The sequence below is a fragment of the Rattus rattus genome, chromosome 14 (assembly GCF_011064425.1).
Source record: "Rattus rattus isolate New Zealand chromosome 14, Rrattus_CSIRO_v1, whole genome shotgun sequence".
Taxonomy (NCBI): Eukaryota; Metazoa; Chordata; class Mammalia; order Rodentia; family Muridae; genus Rattus; species Rattus rattus.
The window spans coordinates 67,547,238-67,560,482 of NC_046167.1; the positions used below are offsets into that span (position 1 = coordinate 67,547,238).

At 46.4% G+C, this 13,245-nt stretch overlaps 1 non-coding gene across 1 annotated transcript; it reads right to left on the reverse strand.

Annotated features, from left to right (window-relative positions):
• Nucleotides 1–10,416: 10,416 nt before the first annotated feature.
• Nucleotides 10,417–10,548, reverse strand: LOC116884071. Its single transcript, XR_004385819.1, has one exon. It is a non-coding gene; the product is annotated as a small nucleolar RNA SNORA17 (small nucleolar RNA).
• Nucleotides 10,549–13,245: the final 2,697 nt, after the last annotated feature.

Below are 13,245 nucleotides of genomic sequence, written 5' to 3' on the forward strand. Positions count from 1 at the left end.
CACAGATAGCCCAGTGGCACAGACAACAGCCCCAGGGCTTCTACCCTGATGTCACTGTCCACGAGAACCAAAAGTTCACTCTAGAACTTATTTCAAAATGACCGTCTAGTTTTCTTTTCTTATTTATTTCTATTTATATGAGTATACTGTTGCTATCTTCAGACACACCAGAAGAGGGCAATCAGATCCCATTACAGATGGTTGTGAGCCACCATGTGGTTGCTGGGAATTGAACTCAGGACCTCTGGAAGGGCAGCCAGTGCTCATAACCGCTGAGCCATCTCTCCAGCCCCCCCTGCCCCGACCGTCTAGTTTTTAAGTGTGAGCATGTGCACACACATATACGTGACCTGGAAACTTTTGGATAACATTTGACAAGTATACATTTGACAAATGTATCCAAAAAAATTAACCCTTACAGTATGTGCGGCAGGGGCTGCTGAGAGATGACGCAGAAGTTAAGATTACTGACTGCTCTTCCAGAAGACCCAGGCTCCATTCCAAGCACCCACACAGTGGACCACAACTTCAGTTACAGGGTATCCAGTGCCCTCTTCTGGCCGCTTCAAGCACTGCGATACGCTGTATGCAGATATACATGCAGGCAAAACATAAAGTAATAACATAATTTTTAAAAAAGATATATAGGAAAAATATCAGGAAATAAGGAAAATAGATTATAGATGCTGGGTCATGCCTTACTCATCTCATAAGATAGTATCAGATGTGCTTCTTAGCTGAGAATGGGTCTTACTTTTTAAAAAAAAAATGAGAAAACAAATAGCAAAACAAAGTACAATAAAAAACAAAATAAAACAAAAACAGAATAAAAAAACAACAGGGAGGCTATCTTTCAGTGCTGGGGTTACAACGTAATGGCTCCCCCCCCCCTTTTCTTTCCAATTTTAGTATATGTGCTGCCGAGCGAGCACTTTTCCCTTTTTTTTTTTTTTTTTTTTTTTTTTTTTTTTTTCGAGCTGGGGACCGAACCCAGGGCCTTGCGCTTTTAGGCAAGCGCTCTACCACTGAGCTAAATCCCCAACCCCTTTTCCCCTTTTCTTAACATAAGCTCCAGGATTTGAACTCTGGCTCATACGTGCTTATGTAAGCACATTACCTACTGAGCCATCTCTCCAGTCCTCGTTAGCTGGCCCTTTACGACAGCTTGTGGTCTCTTATAATCTAGACGATCAATGTGGCTGGCCATGAGCCACTTCTGTGCAGTCATGTCCTCATCTGCAGTACGCTTGCAAAGGGAGACTCGTGGAGAGAGGCCAGGAACCTTGGCTCCAGCTTCCAGCCACCATCTGCTGACTGGACCTGATCATCTTGGGCCAGGAGCCTCTGGCTGCTCTCCTGTTTCTTCATCCACGGTCCGTAAAACACAGCCATCTTGGATCCTTTTGCTCTAATTCTGTAGAGCTGTGGTGGTTTGAATGAAAATGGCCCCCAGAGGGAGCAGCACTGCTAGGAGGTGTGGCCTTGTTGGAGTGGGTGTGGCTTGGTTGTAGGAACTGTACCTCTGGGGGTGGTCTTTGAGGTCTCAGATGCTCTCAAGCCAGGCCCAGTGTCTCACTCTCTTCCTGCTATCTGCCTATCCAGGTGTAGAACTCTCAGCTACCTTTTCAGCACCGTCTACTTGTATGCTCCCGTGCTTCCCATAACGACGATAACAGACCAAACCTCTGAAATGTAAGCCAGCCCCAATTAAATATTTTTTTTTATAAGAGTTGCCATGGTCATGGTGTCTTTTCATAGCAATAAAACCCAAGCTAAAGTGCTACCTATGGTCCCTGGCTTGTTACTGTACCATTCCTAACACCCACTGCGTGCCTCACATTCAGGAAGATCGTGGAACTGTAGAGGCTGTCCTATGATTAAGACGTCAAGCCCCAAGATCTGCTGAGAATGTGACCCAAACCTTGACAGTGAGTCAATGAGTTGAGCAAGAACTTCAGCTTCTCCATGCTGGACATTTCCTGTAACTAAAGAGCCACATCTTTCCAACTTTAGCCACTTCAGTTGTGTCTGGTTCACGGGCTTTGTGGAGGACTCAGTGTTTAGAGCTGAACTTGAAGGATGGGTCCTGTTTGGACAGGCAAATGTGAAGGAGAAGGTGTATACTCCAGAGGAGCAGTCAGGAGTGCGGAGCAGAGAGGCTCATGGGACCCAGGGTGAGGCCCTGCTAGAATTGTTAGTCCAGAGGATAGTCTTGTAAAGACAAGCAGTCATGGCCAAAGATGGACGCTTGCCTCAAAGACCCAAGCCCACAGTGACAGTGAGATCCCTTTTACAGAAACATGGGTTTTAAGAAAAGCCCAGGACCATGTCTGTATAGCTGACCACTATACCCATATTCCACCCCCCTACCATGTGTCTCTCTGAGCCCCAGTCTCTCTGAGGCTTTTTGATCAGTGCAGTCCTGGAGGCTGTAGAGGCTGTCCTATGGTTAAGATGTCAAGTCCCAAGATCTGCTGAATGTGATCCAAACCTTGACAGTGAGTCAATGAGTTGAGCAAGAACTCCAGCTTCTCCATGCTGGAGATTTCCTGTAACTAAAGAGCCACATCTTTCCAACTTTAGCCACAAAGCTTAGGCTACACTTCTTAGTATGTGTCTGTGTATGTGTGTGTGTATGAGTGTGAGTGTGTGTCTATGAGTGTATGTGTGTGAGTGTGTGTGTGTCTGTGTGTGTGTGTCTGTGTGTGTGAGTGTGAGTGTGTGTCTATGAGTGTATGTGTGAGAGTGTGTGTACATGTGTGTGTGTATGATGTATGCATGCATTTGTACATATGTATGCATCTGGAGGTCACTGGTCCACGTTGGATGTCTTCTATCTCTCTCCTTATGTTTTCAGATAGATGCTCATCCTGGAGCTCCTGAGTTGGCCAGGCTTGATGACCAGAAAGCTTTACTTGCTAGGCCTTATCTCCAGCCTCTGTTGTTTTCTTTAGTTTGTTTATTGAGTCAGGGTCTTTCTGTCTCACCCAGAACAGCCTCAGACTTTCCATCCTCCTGTCTCAGCTTCCCAAGTTCTGGGATTACAGATGTGCACCACACCTCCAGATCCATGCTTTTATAAAAATATAGTAAAAATAAATTAGCGGGAATGTGTCCAACATACAATGTATACTTATGCAAAGGTATCTTTAGGTAACACAGTACCATGTAAAATTAATATATTCAATAGAAATTCAAAATATAAAATACTGCCAAATAGAAACAGAAAGGACAAGAATACAAACCCAGACTGGAGAGATGGCTCAGTGGTTAAGAGCACTGACTGCTCTTCCAGAGGTTCTGAGTTCAAATCCTAGCAACTGCATGGTGGCTCGCAACCATCTGTAATGAGATCTGGTGCCCTCTTCTGGTGTGTCTGAAGACAGTGACAGTGTACTTATATATAATAAATAAATAATAATTTTTTTAAGAAAAGCATTGGGAGATTGGTGCTGTTTCTAAATTCACATTCTACTTTCTACACCCTGTTTTCTTTGGAGACAGGCTAGCCTGGGCTTACCCTTACTTCCTATGTGGGACACCATTCGTGGGGCAGTGGAATAGAAGTGAGGGAGTAGCCTGGGCTCTGCCCCTGCTCAAATGACCACCTGTTGTTTGCTTGCTTCAGGACAGGATAGATTGTGTTTTGTTTTGTGACATGTTTCCTCTATGTAGCCCAGGCAAGCCCTGAACTCATACTCTTCCTATCTCAGTCTTCTGAGGGCTACAACACCAGGAATGACCCATCATTGTCCAGCAGGATTACAGCATATAATAGAGCATGCCTGGCAGGGACCACTGCATGAAACTAGCACAGATTTCCTCTCACTTCAGAAGATTTACCAAATCTTCTGCTCCTGTAAGGGACCAGGACAGTGGCTCTGACTGATAAAGATGAACAGGGCTCCTGCTCGAATCTGATTTGATGCTTCTCAGGCAACTCTGGATCAACTTTGAGACTCGAAGTTCGAAAGGAACATGCTGAGAATTCAGCCTGCACCCAGGCTGGGCCGAGAGGGAAGGAGAAAGATGGCTGGGGGTGTAGCTCAGTTGGTAGCATATATGAAGCCTCATATTAACCAGGCATGTACCAGGAAGGAAGATCGGAAGTTCAAGGTTGTTCTTGGCTACGTAGTGAATGCAAGGCCAGTCTGAGATTTAATATGCGTTGTTTCAAAGGGGGTTAGGGTGTTGAGGAGAAAGAGACCCTGAGGCCATCAGAAGCCCTGGCGTTACCTGCCAGAGAATACATTGATACATTAGACAGCCTTCACTTATTAAAAAGATAAAATCGAAGTGGCTTCCTTAGGGTCCTATCCAACAAGCTCAGGGGTTATTTGTCACTTTGTATAGGCCAAAGCACAGACATCTGTCCTGTGGAGAGGCTGAATCCAATAGTGATTCTAGACTTTTAAGGAAAAGATATGTGTGTGTTCCGGCTACACTGGAGGTCTCTGCCTGATCTAGATGAGGGATAAGGACAAGGAACTGAACCAATGTCTAGAGCCACAGACACCGTCTCGGGCCTTGCCTTGGGTGCTTTGGGGAAGACTAAAGTATTTCACAGCATAGAGGAACATGGTGGGGTGGGGACCCCGGGACAATTCTGGGTTGCTGTATACACTGAGATTAAAGAGCTCAAACAATGGATTAATAAAAACAAGGCTGGGTTCAGTGACTTATGCCAGCACTCAGGAGGCAGAGGCAGGATGCTCTCTGATTTTGAGGCTTGCCAGGAGTACATAGTAAAATTCTTCCTCAAAACAAAACGTCAGGAAAGTACGGCTCTTAGAAATTTGTCACCGGAATGACCCTCTGGCTTTGCTTCATTTTGAGTCTTGTTTTCCCATGGAGGGACAGAGAATTATTTGGTCTTCTCAGAACAAAGGAACAAAAGAGCTCACATTTAGTGGCTCTGTGTCCAGAAAGCCAGTCCTGTCAGGTGAGCACATGTGGTCCCCAGTGGCCAATCTCCCCAGGACTTGGCTTGGAATGTCCTACAGGAAAGACCCCTTCTGCCTCGGGCTGCTGTCTGTTCCCGTGTTCACCCCTCCTTCCGTATGGGCTGCTCAAAGGGGGCTAACCTGGCGGGGGGTTGGGAGGACTCCAAAGGGTTTCTAGTCAGGCCTGAATGAAGGCCTGGCTGCTGTGTTCAGACCTCTAACTTCAGCTCTGATAAAGGCCCTTCCAAAGCAGCGTTTCTCATTAGCCCAAAGGTTTATTTTGCAGGCAGCTTTTCCCCATGACTCAGTTTCTGGCCCACAGCCAGGAGGCCTTGTGTCAGAATTCCTGCAGAGGAGGCCTCCGGGCCTTGGCCTGACCTCCCTCCCAGCCCTGCAGAAGACGGTTTGCCTGTACCCTTTCCTAAGCGAGGTTAGGGAACCAGCGTTCTTGCACCTTCAAATTAAAATGATGTCAACGTTTTAAATCACTGACCCAAAGAAGAAAATAAAATAAAAAATATGTGGCTATCACAGCTATGTCTCCTCCGTGTGTTTTAAATATAGAAAGCAGGAAGCCAAACATCTGGCTTCCAGGGAGGCTGTGTGCTGAATGTGTGGTGGCCAGAAAAACCAAGAAGAAGAAAAAAAGCATTAGTCAGAGTCTAGAAGAATGATGGTTTACTTTTACTGAGTAATATTTAGAGACAGGGACCGAGGAAGGATGTAAGACAGCTGTTACAACACAGATTGGGTTGGGTTTTTTGTTTGTTTTTTTTTTTTCCAAATTTGATCCTTTAGAAATTCTCAAGAAAAGGAAAATCTTAAGAAATAAATTGAAATTTATTTAAAGACATTTTAGAGTATAAAATAAAGTAGCCCAAGCTTCCTATCCTAAGAATACGACAAATGGCAGAGGTTCACTGGGGATCACTGGAATTCAGTTAGAAGGTCTACTCACTTTTAAATAATAATAATAATAATAATAATAATAATAATAATAATAATAATAATAAATAGCAACGAGAGGAGATGGCCCAGTTGGGAAATAGTTGCCACGAAAGCATAAGGACTCAAGTTCAAATCTTCTAGCACCCACATAGGAAGCAAGCAAACAAAAAAACCCAAACCGACCAGGCCTGGCACCATGTGACTGTCAATCCAGTGCTTGGGGGAAGAGACAGTAGATTCTGGGGACGTGGTGGCCAACCAGTCTAGTCACACTTCAGGTTCAGTGGAGAGTGACTGAGGTAGACTTCGAGCTCCACACGCACACACTTAGGCGTGTACACACATGGGGGAAGGGTGCAGAGGTGGGACTTCAAAATTGTCACACACACACACACACACACACACACACACACACACACACACACACACAAAATCGAGCAGGATTCACCATACCAGGTATCATCGAAGATATAAAGAAACTTGAGTTCTGATATTTGACCGTGGGGAACTTAATGGCCGGATCGCTCTGAAACATAGTTTTAAGAGACCTTAAGACACTTTAGGGAACCACTATGCCACCCGGCTGTTCCCAAATCTCTATCCAAGGAGAGAAGAAACAAAGCAAAACACGTGGCCACAAAGACTTGGACTCAGGTGCTCATGACATTTGGGAACACTGGAAGCGAAGGCCATGAGCCTATGAGTGGATAAATGGCTGTGGAGTGAGCTGGCATGGTGACACACACCGGTGACACACACCTTTAACCCCAGCAGTTAGAGGCAGATGGGTCTTTTATAGTTCAAGGCCGGCCTGGAACTATATAGTGAGTTTTAGGGCAGCCAGGGCTACATACAGAGAGTAGTTCAAAAAACTAAAAAAATAAATAAATAAAAATTTAAAAAAGGTGGATTATCCACCGGGGACAATATTATTCATCAATAAAAGGAATAAACCATAGGTACCTATGATAGCAAGAATTAACTTTAGCCAAATGACGCTGAGACAGAAACCTGACAGAAAAAGAGAATCTCGTTTCTGATTTGGCCTAAGTGAAGCTGCAGCCAATCCACAGTCGGGCCAGTGGCCCTCTGGGTGCGGAGGGAGGTTCCGTGTGAGCGTTGTCCCGGGAGGTTCTTAGGGTCCTGGGGACATCCCATATGCCGACTGTGGTACTGGTTTCAGTGATGTGCATGTAAGCCAAAGCTCACTGAATCAGGGCTAGAGATGTATGTAGTTCCCTGAATGATCACCCTTAGTGTGCAGCAGGTCCCGGGCTGGATCCCTGGTATCCCAGTAACACACACACACACACACACACACACACACACACACACACACACACGCACACACACTAACATTCCGCAAGGAGGATGATTCAAGGGGCCATAGGATGCCAAAGTTGTCTCAGCTTGTTTGATCTTTTGCCTTTCCATATCAAAATTTTCAAAATCAGTGTTGCAACTTCTATAAGATAAGGCTGCCGGGTTTTGCTTAGCACTGCACTGAAATATCAGTCAGTGAGGGTGTGACGTTTTGCTAGTCTTGAGTCTTCCCGCTTATAAATAAGGCACGCTGTTCACTTAGCGAATAGCTGTCTAGTTTATGTTGTAGTCTATTACAGTTTCCAGTGACAGTCAGAGTGAAGTGAACCATGACCCTCACCGGAGCAAGTCACCCTTAACTTCATCTGCAGGACCTGGATGTGACCTCATGTGCAAGAAAGGGCTCTCCTGATAGACTTAAGCACCTTAGAAGCATCAATCAAGGTTACCCAGATGGCCATGCAGCCATAGAGCTCATGTATGAGGAAGAGGGGGAGAGGGGGGCGGGGCCATGGAGAAGAAGGGTGTGAAGATGGTGGCTATGGAGACAGATACTGAAGCGAATCAGTATTGTAGCAACAAGCCAAACACTGCGGATGGACGCTGGGTGCCAACGAAGGTGAGAGGGCTTCTGAAGGAACCACAGCCCTCCTGACATGCCACTCAGGCTCACGAACTGAGGGGAGCCTTGAGAGAACTCATTTCCGGTAAGTCACAGAGTTTGCTGGTTTGTTGCAGCCACTCTGGAGCCCATACAACAGGCCATTCACAGCTCCTGGGTTCACGTCCTGGTATCTTGTCTTCTAGATGCTAGGATAAATGACATTGCCTTTGCAATTTCAAGTTTGGATTGCTGACGTGTGAAAACACGGTGGAAAGTCAGGCATAGTGGCACCTCAGAATTCCTGAGGCTTAGGAATTCAGAGGGAGATACTCTCTAAAAATCAGAAAAAAAGGAGGAAGAAAAAAGGAAGTAAGAGAGCCGGGGAGGAGGAAGTAGGAAGGTGGAAAGACAAGTGCTAAACTCATTTTTAGATTTTTGTTTGTGGGAAGTAGATTCTTTTCTCATAAAATATATCTTTCTAATTTATTTATTTTAGGCTTTCTCTGTGTATCCCCATCTGTCCTGGAACTTGAGCTGTAGGTCAGGCTGGCCTTGAACTCAGAGCTCCACCTGCCTCTGCCCCAGGAGAGCTGAGATTAAAGGCGTGCATCACCATATTTAATTGCAGTTTCCCCTCCCTCCATAAGCATTTTAAAAACAAAATTGCAGTACCTCCTTGGCATCACCAGACCTCCTGTGGGCATTGACACTACTAGTCCATGATGGTTTCTTCATATCAGGATCGAAGCCAGGTCCACACAGGTTCTCTTCCGTTTATGGATCCTCTCTGATTTTCTATTGTGACTTGTATCAATCCATTCTTTTTTTTTTCTTTTTTTCTTTCTTTTTTTTTTTTTTTTTTTTTTTTGGAGCTGGGGACCAAACCCAGGGCCTAGCTCTTGCTAGGCAAATGCTCTACCACTGAGCTAAATCCCCAACCCGTGACTTGTTTATTGAAGGAAATGGGTCCTTAACCCTGTAGTTTCCCAGGGTGGCTATCTATACACTGTCTTCAGTACAATTTCCTGTCTCCTGATAAGCTTACGATTAAACATGACTCGGGTATTCATAATGTCTTTTGTGCATATGTTTGTGTGTTGTTATTTGTGCATGGGAAGGGTTTGGGTTTATATTGGGTCACTCTGCCCTACATGTTGAGGCAGGGGCTCCTGCTGAACCAAGAACTTTCTGTGTTTGCTAACCACATTAGCCAGTTTGCTCTAGAGACCATCCTGTCTCTACTCACCGAAGAGCTAGAATTACACACACACACACACACACACACACACACACACACACACACACGCATGCACAGACACACACACGCACACATGCACACACACACACATACATACATTTACGCATGCATGAGCACACCTAACAAGATACTCACTTTTGGCATGGGTTGCTTTAAACAAATCTGGCCATCTGGCTTCATTTTCCTTATAAATGTTGGCCCTTTTGTCTGGTTATCTATTTTTTTTTCTTCTCCCTTTCAAATCCAGTAATTAAAACTTTTTTTAAAAAAACCTTTTATTGGTTCTTTGCGAAGTTCATGTTATGTGCCCCGCTTATCCCCTTATCTCCCACCTCGAGCCCCATGCTTGCTGCAGCAGTAGGTAGACAAGCTAGCTCTCCTGCTCTCATGACCCCAGAGCCCGCTCTCCTGCCTGCCCCAGGTACAGCATGGAAAAGGGGAAGGAGGGAAGTGGGTATCTCTCCCTAGATCACACCACCACAGGGAGACTAGTGGTAGGGCCAGCTCCCCCACACTTGTGTCCTTCAGGCCTGCTCACCCACAGCTCCCGAAATGCTCTGCTCTCCCAAGTACTGCAGCTGGCTAGGGGCTGAGGCAGCTCTCAGGTTTTCGTGCCTCTAGGCCCAGCTCTCCTGTGAAGCAGGGGTGAGGGTGGGGCCGGTTCTGCACAGCATCCAGACATCAATCTGTTCCTAGTGACAGCTCAGACCAGGGACGCTTGCCTGTCCTTTGGTGGTAACAGATCCTTACTGCTTGGACCCCAGACTTGGACCCCAGTGTCAGCACAGGTCAGGGCCCCACATGATCAGTCCCAGGCAGCATCCCCGGCTACTCACGTCAGACTGTTCCTCACTACCCTGAGTCCCCAGCTCTGCCTCTCTTCATTGGGCCCACACCCTTCTGTTTCTCTTTCTCTTCCATTTCTCCACCTCTTACTTGCTCCTCTCAGCAGCACCCGAGGTCTCTGAGTGTCTAGGTTTGTTTCAGGAATGATCTCTGGAGTGCTGTGGCCTGCATGGTCTGTCCCTTCCAGACCTGGGTGGTGCCAGACTAGTGGTCAACTCAGGCTCGCTTCCTGTCTGGGCCCCACGGGGCCAGTCTGGTGCATGTGTCAGGCCTGTTCTTCCTGCCCACCCAAGTGGCCATTTGTCTTGGGTTCTTCCTGCTAGGGGGTCCTTGGTCCCAGGTGGGGTTCTTCTTCTAGTCTCTGGCTTGCTTCCCATCCTGTGAGCCTGTCAGGGCCTGCCTGGCACTTAAATGACAGTTGTCTCAGGTTAGCACCCTGTCTGGGCCCCCTGGTGCCAGACGGGTGGTCGTCTCAGGCTCACTCCTTTTTAGGGAATGATAGACTACTAATCATTCAGATGTCCATAGGTCAGAGCACGGAACATAGACATAGTCTCTCTCCTCTCTGCCACCTACTGACGCACATGTGACACAGCAGTCACATCTGCAACGCCACTGGGGGCAGCAGTGATTTTTTTCTAGAATATTCCTCATTGTTAGTCTAATGGGTGGAGTGGTTTTAAATATATATAATTATATATTTTATCATATAAATATATAATTATTAAAATATATTTGAGGTGTATTTCACCAGATGAGTTTTTTTTAAGTTAGTGTGTGTGTGTGTGTGTGTGTGTGTGTGTGTGCGCACATAAATGCACACAGGTACACGTGTACACATGTGTGCATACCTGTGATGATCAGGGGACAATCTCTGGTGGTGTTCTTCAGGCACTGTCCACCTTTTGTCTGAAGCAGCTTCTTCCTGGATTGGAAGTCACTGATTCGGCTAAGCTGGCTGGCCTTTGAGACCCAGGGATCTGCTCATCTCTGCCTCCCCAACACTAGGACTGAGAACACACACCACCATGCCCAGCCTTTTGACATGGGTTCAGGAAAATGAGTGCAGGTCCTTGTACCTGCATAGCAAGCACTAATTGAGCTATCGCCTGAGCCTCATTCCAAGGACTTCACATTCCTTCGTGGTATCCGTAAGGCTAAAACTCTTTCCGGAATCCTAAGCGAGCATGTGGACTTTTCATTCTCATGAATATGGTGGGGCACTCTCCAGCTGCGGCGTGGCATGTGACACTATAGCAGACTGCATGAGACGGCAGCTAGCAGTGAGAATCCAGCTGCCTTTCCTTAAATAAGAGACTTGGAGAGCTGTTTAAGTCATGCTGTTGTCAGCATTCCATTGCTGGGAAAAAAAAAAATATCTGACAGAACCATTTTAAAGAAAGAAATATTTCTGGGACAAAAGGTCCATGGTTCAAAGGCTTCTGTCTCTGGGGGCTTGGCCTCACTAGCTGGGTCTGTGACAGCACGGTTGTGCAGTGGGAATAGTGCAGGAGAATCTGTTTGCCCTGTGTTCAGGGCGCAGAGACTGAGGAAGCAGAGGGAGTCTAGAGTCCCAATGAGCTCTTCCAGAGATCTGGCTCCAATGACCTAACGCCCATCCGTCAAGCTGCAGTTCTTCAAAGTTCTGCCAGCCCCCAACAGTGCCACGGCTGGGGAGGGGGCTTCCGCAGATGGGATGGCTGCAGTCAGAACCAGTGAGGTTGAGCAGATGCTGAAGGTGAGCCTGAGGAGCAGCCCAGAGGTCTGCAGGCATCCAGGTCCTTTCCAAACTTACCCGCCTCTCCAAGCGTTTACCACAGCTTGGGCGAGCTCTGAGCTGCCTCCTAGGTAGTCAGCCTGGGCTTTGATGAACAGCCTCGCTCTTCCTTCCGGACACATTGAGCTCATCAAGGGGGCCTGGTGTGGAGCTCTGTGTCCTGCTTTCCTCTTAGGAATTCTGTTTTAAATAATTCCTTCTTCTGCTTTACTAAAAGCAGCTGAGAGAGGCCAAGCAGCATCCTTGGATATATTTTGGACAGAAGAAATCTGCTGAATATACTAGTCCATAATCCCTACGTTCTGATCTCTAGAAATGTCTAGAACAGGCTTGGTGCTAGAGTGCTCTGAGATGTTAATATCAGTAATGAAGCTTGCAATAAAAAAAAACAAAAACAAAAATACATGCTTAGCAACGTCCAGCTCTTTGGAGAAACCAGGACCACTGTACAAATTGCCACCAACAAAAGCTATGTCACTTACGAATTTAGTCTACTTGATAAAGTCACACGCTGTGAAAATATACAGTTATCTTGTGTCTGGTGTAGTCCACTTACCACACAACCACTAAGAATGACTTAAGGCTATGTCAGTCATGGCCACACAACTCCAGAACTATTGCAAGTTTTCATTAACCCAGCTCCCAGAGTGCCTCTGCACTTTGACTTGTCACGGCAACACCCTACTCCTGTGGTACCAGTTTCTTAATAACTAATGAATAATTTTATTGCTGTCCAGGCTGGGAGGTTAGGCTAAAGTGCTGGCCACTTATGGGAGGGCTTTTTTCTACTACCAAGGTGGCTATTTCAACCTAGGGGTAGAGGTTGGGGGGAGAACATGGTGTCCTCATGTGGCAGAGAGGAAAATAACTTAGACTAGTTGGTGGTGACAGGATCTGGTCATGATGCTAGCCTTTTTCAGAGGCTTTCTGTCAGCACAGTTGCTGTGAGGACTTAGTGCCCATCACATGAATTTGGTGGCCATTTGGACCATGGTACCTCGGCTCTTGGATAAAGGGACTCATGCCTACATGATTCCCATGTTGCACGCAGCCCAGCACAGAACAGGCACATGCTTCCTCGAAAAAAAACAAGCCCCTTACATTTGTAAAAGAAACCAGTGTGACAGTGTAGGATGCCGTTTAGAATAACGGCCATCTAAGCCAGACCTTACCAGAACCCAGGAGTTATCCCTGCCAGTCACAGGAACATTTAATATTAGGTTGAACCACATCAATCGAATGCCCAATTTATCCATTTCTTCCCTACAGAAATGGTCCCTCTACATGAATCTGAAATCAAAAGCCTGGGTGTTTTTAAATTTTTTCTTTTGGGGTTTGAGGAGATGGCTGAGGGGTTAAGAGCTCTGGCTGCCCTTCCAGAGGACCCCAGTTTAGTTCCCAGCACCCACATGGGCTCACAAGTCTGAGGCTCCTGGTTCAGGGGTCTGACACCCTCACACAGACATGCATGCACAAGTACTTTCGCCACTGAGTATTTCCCAAGCCCTTGTTTTTAAAAAAAATAAAATAAAATGCAGAAAATTTC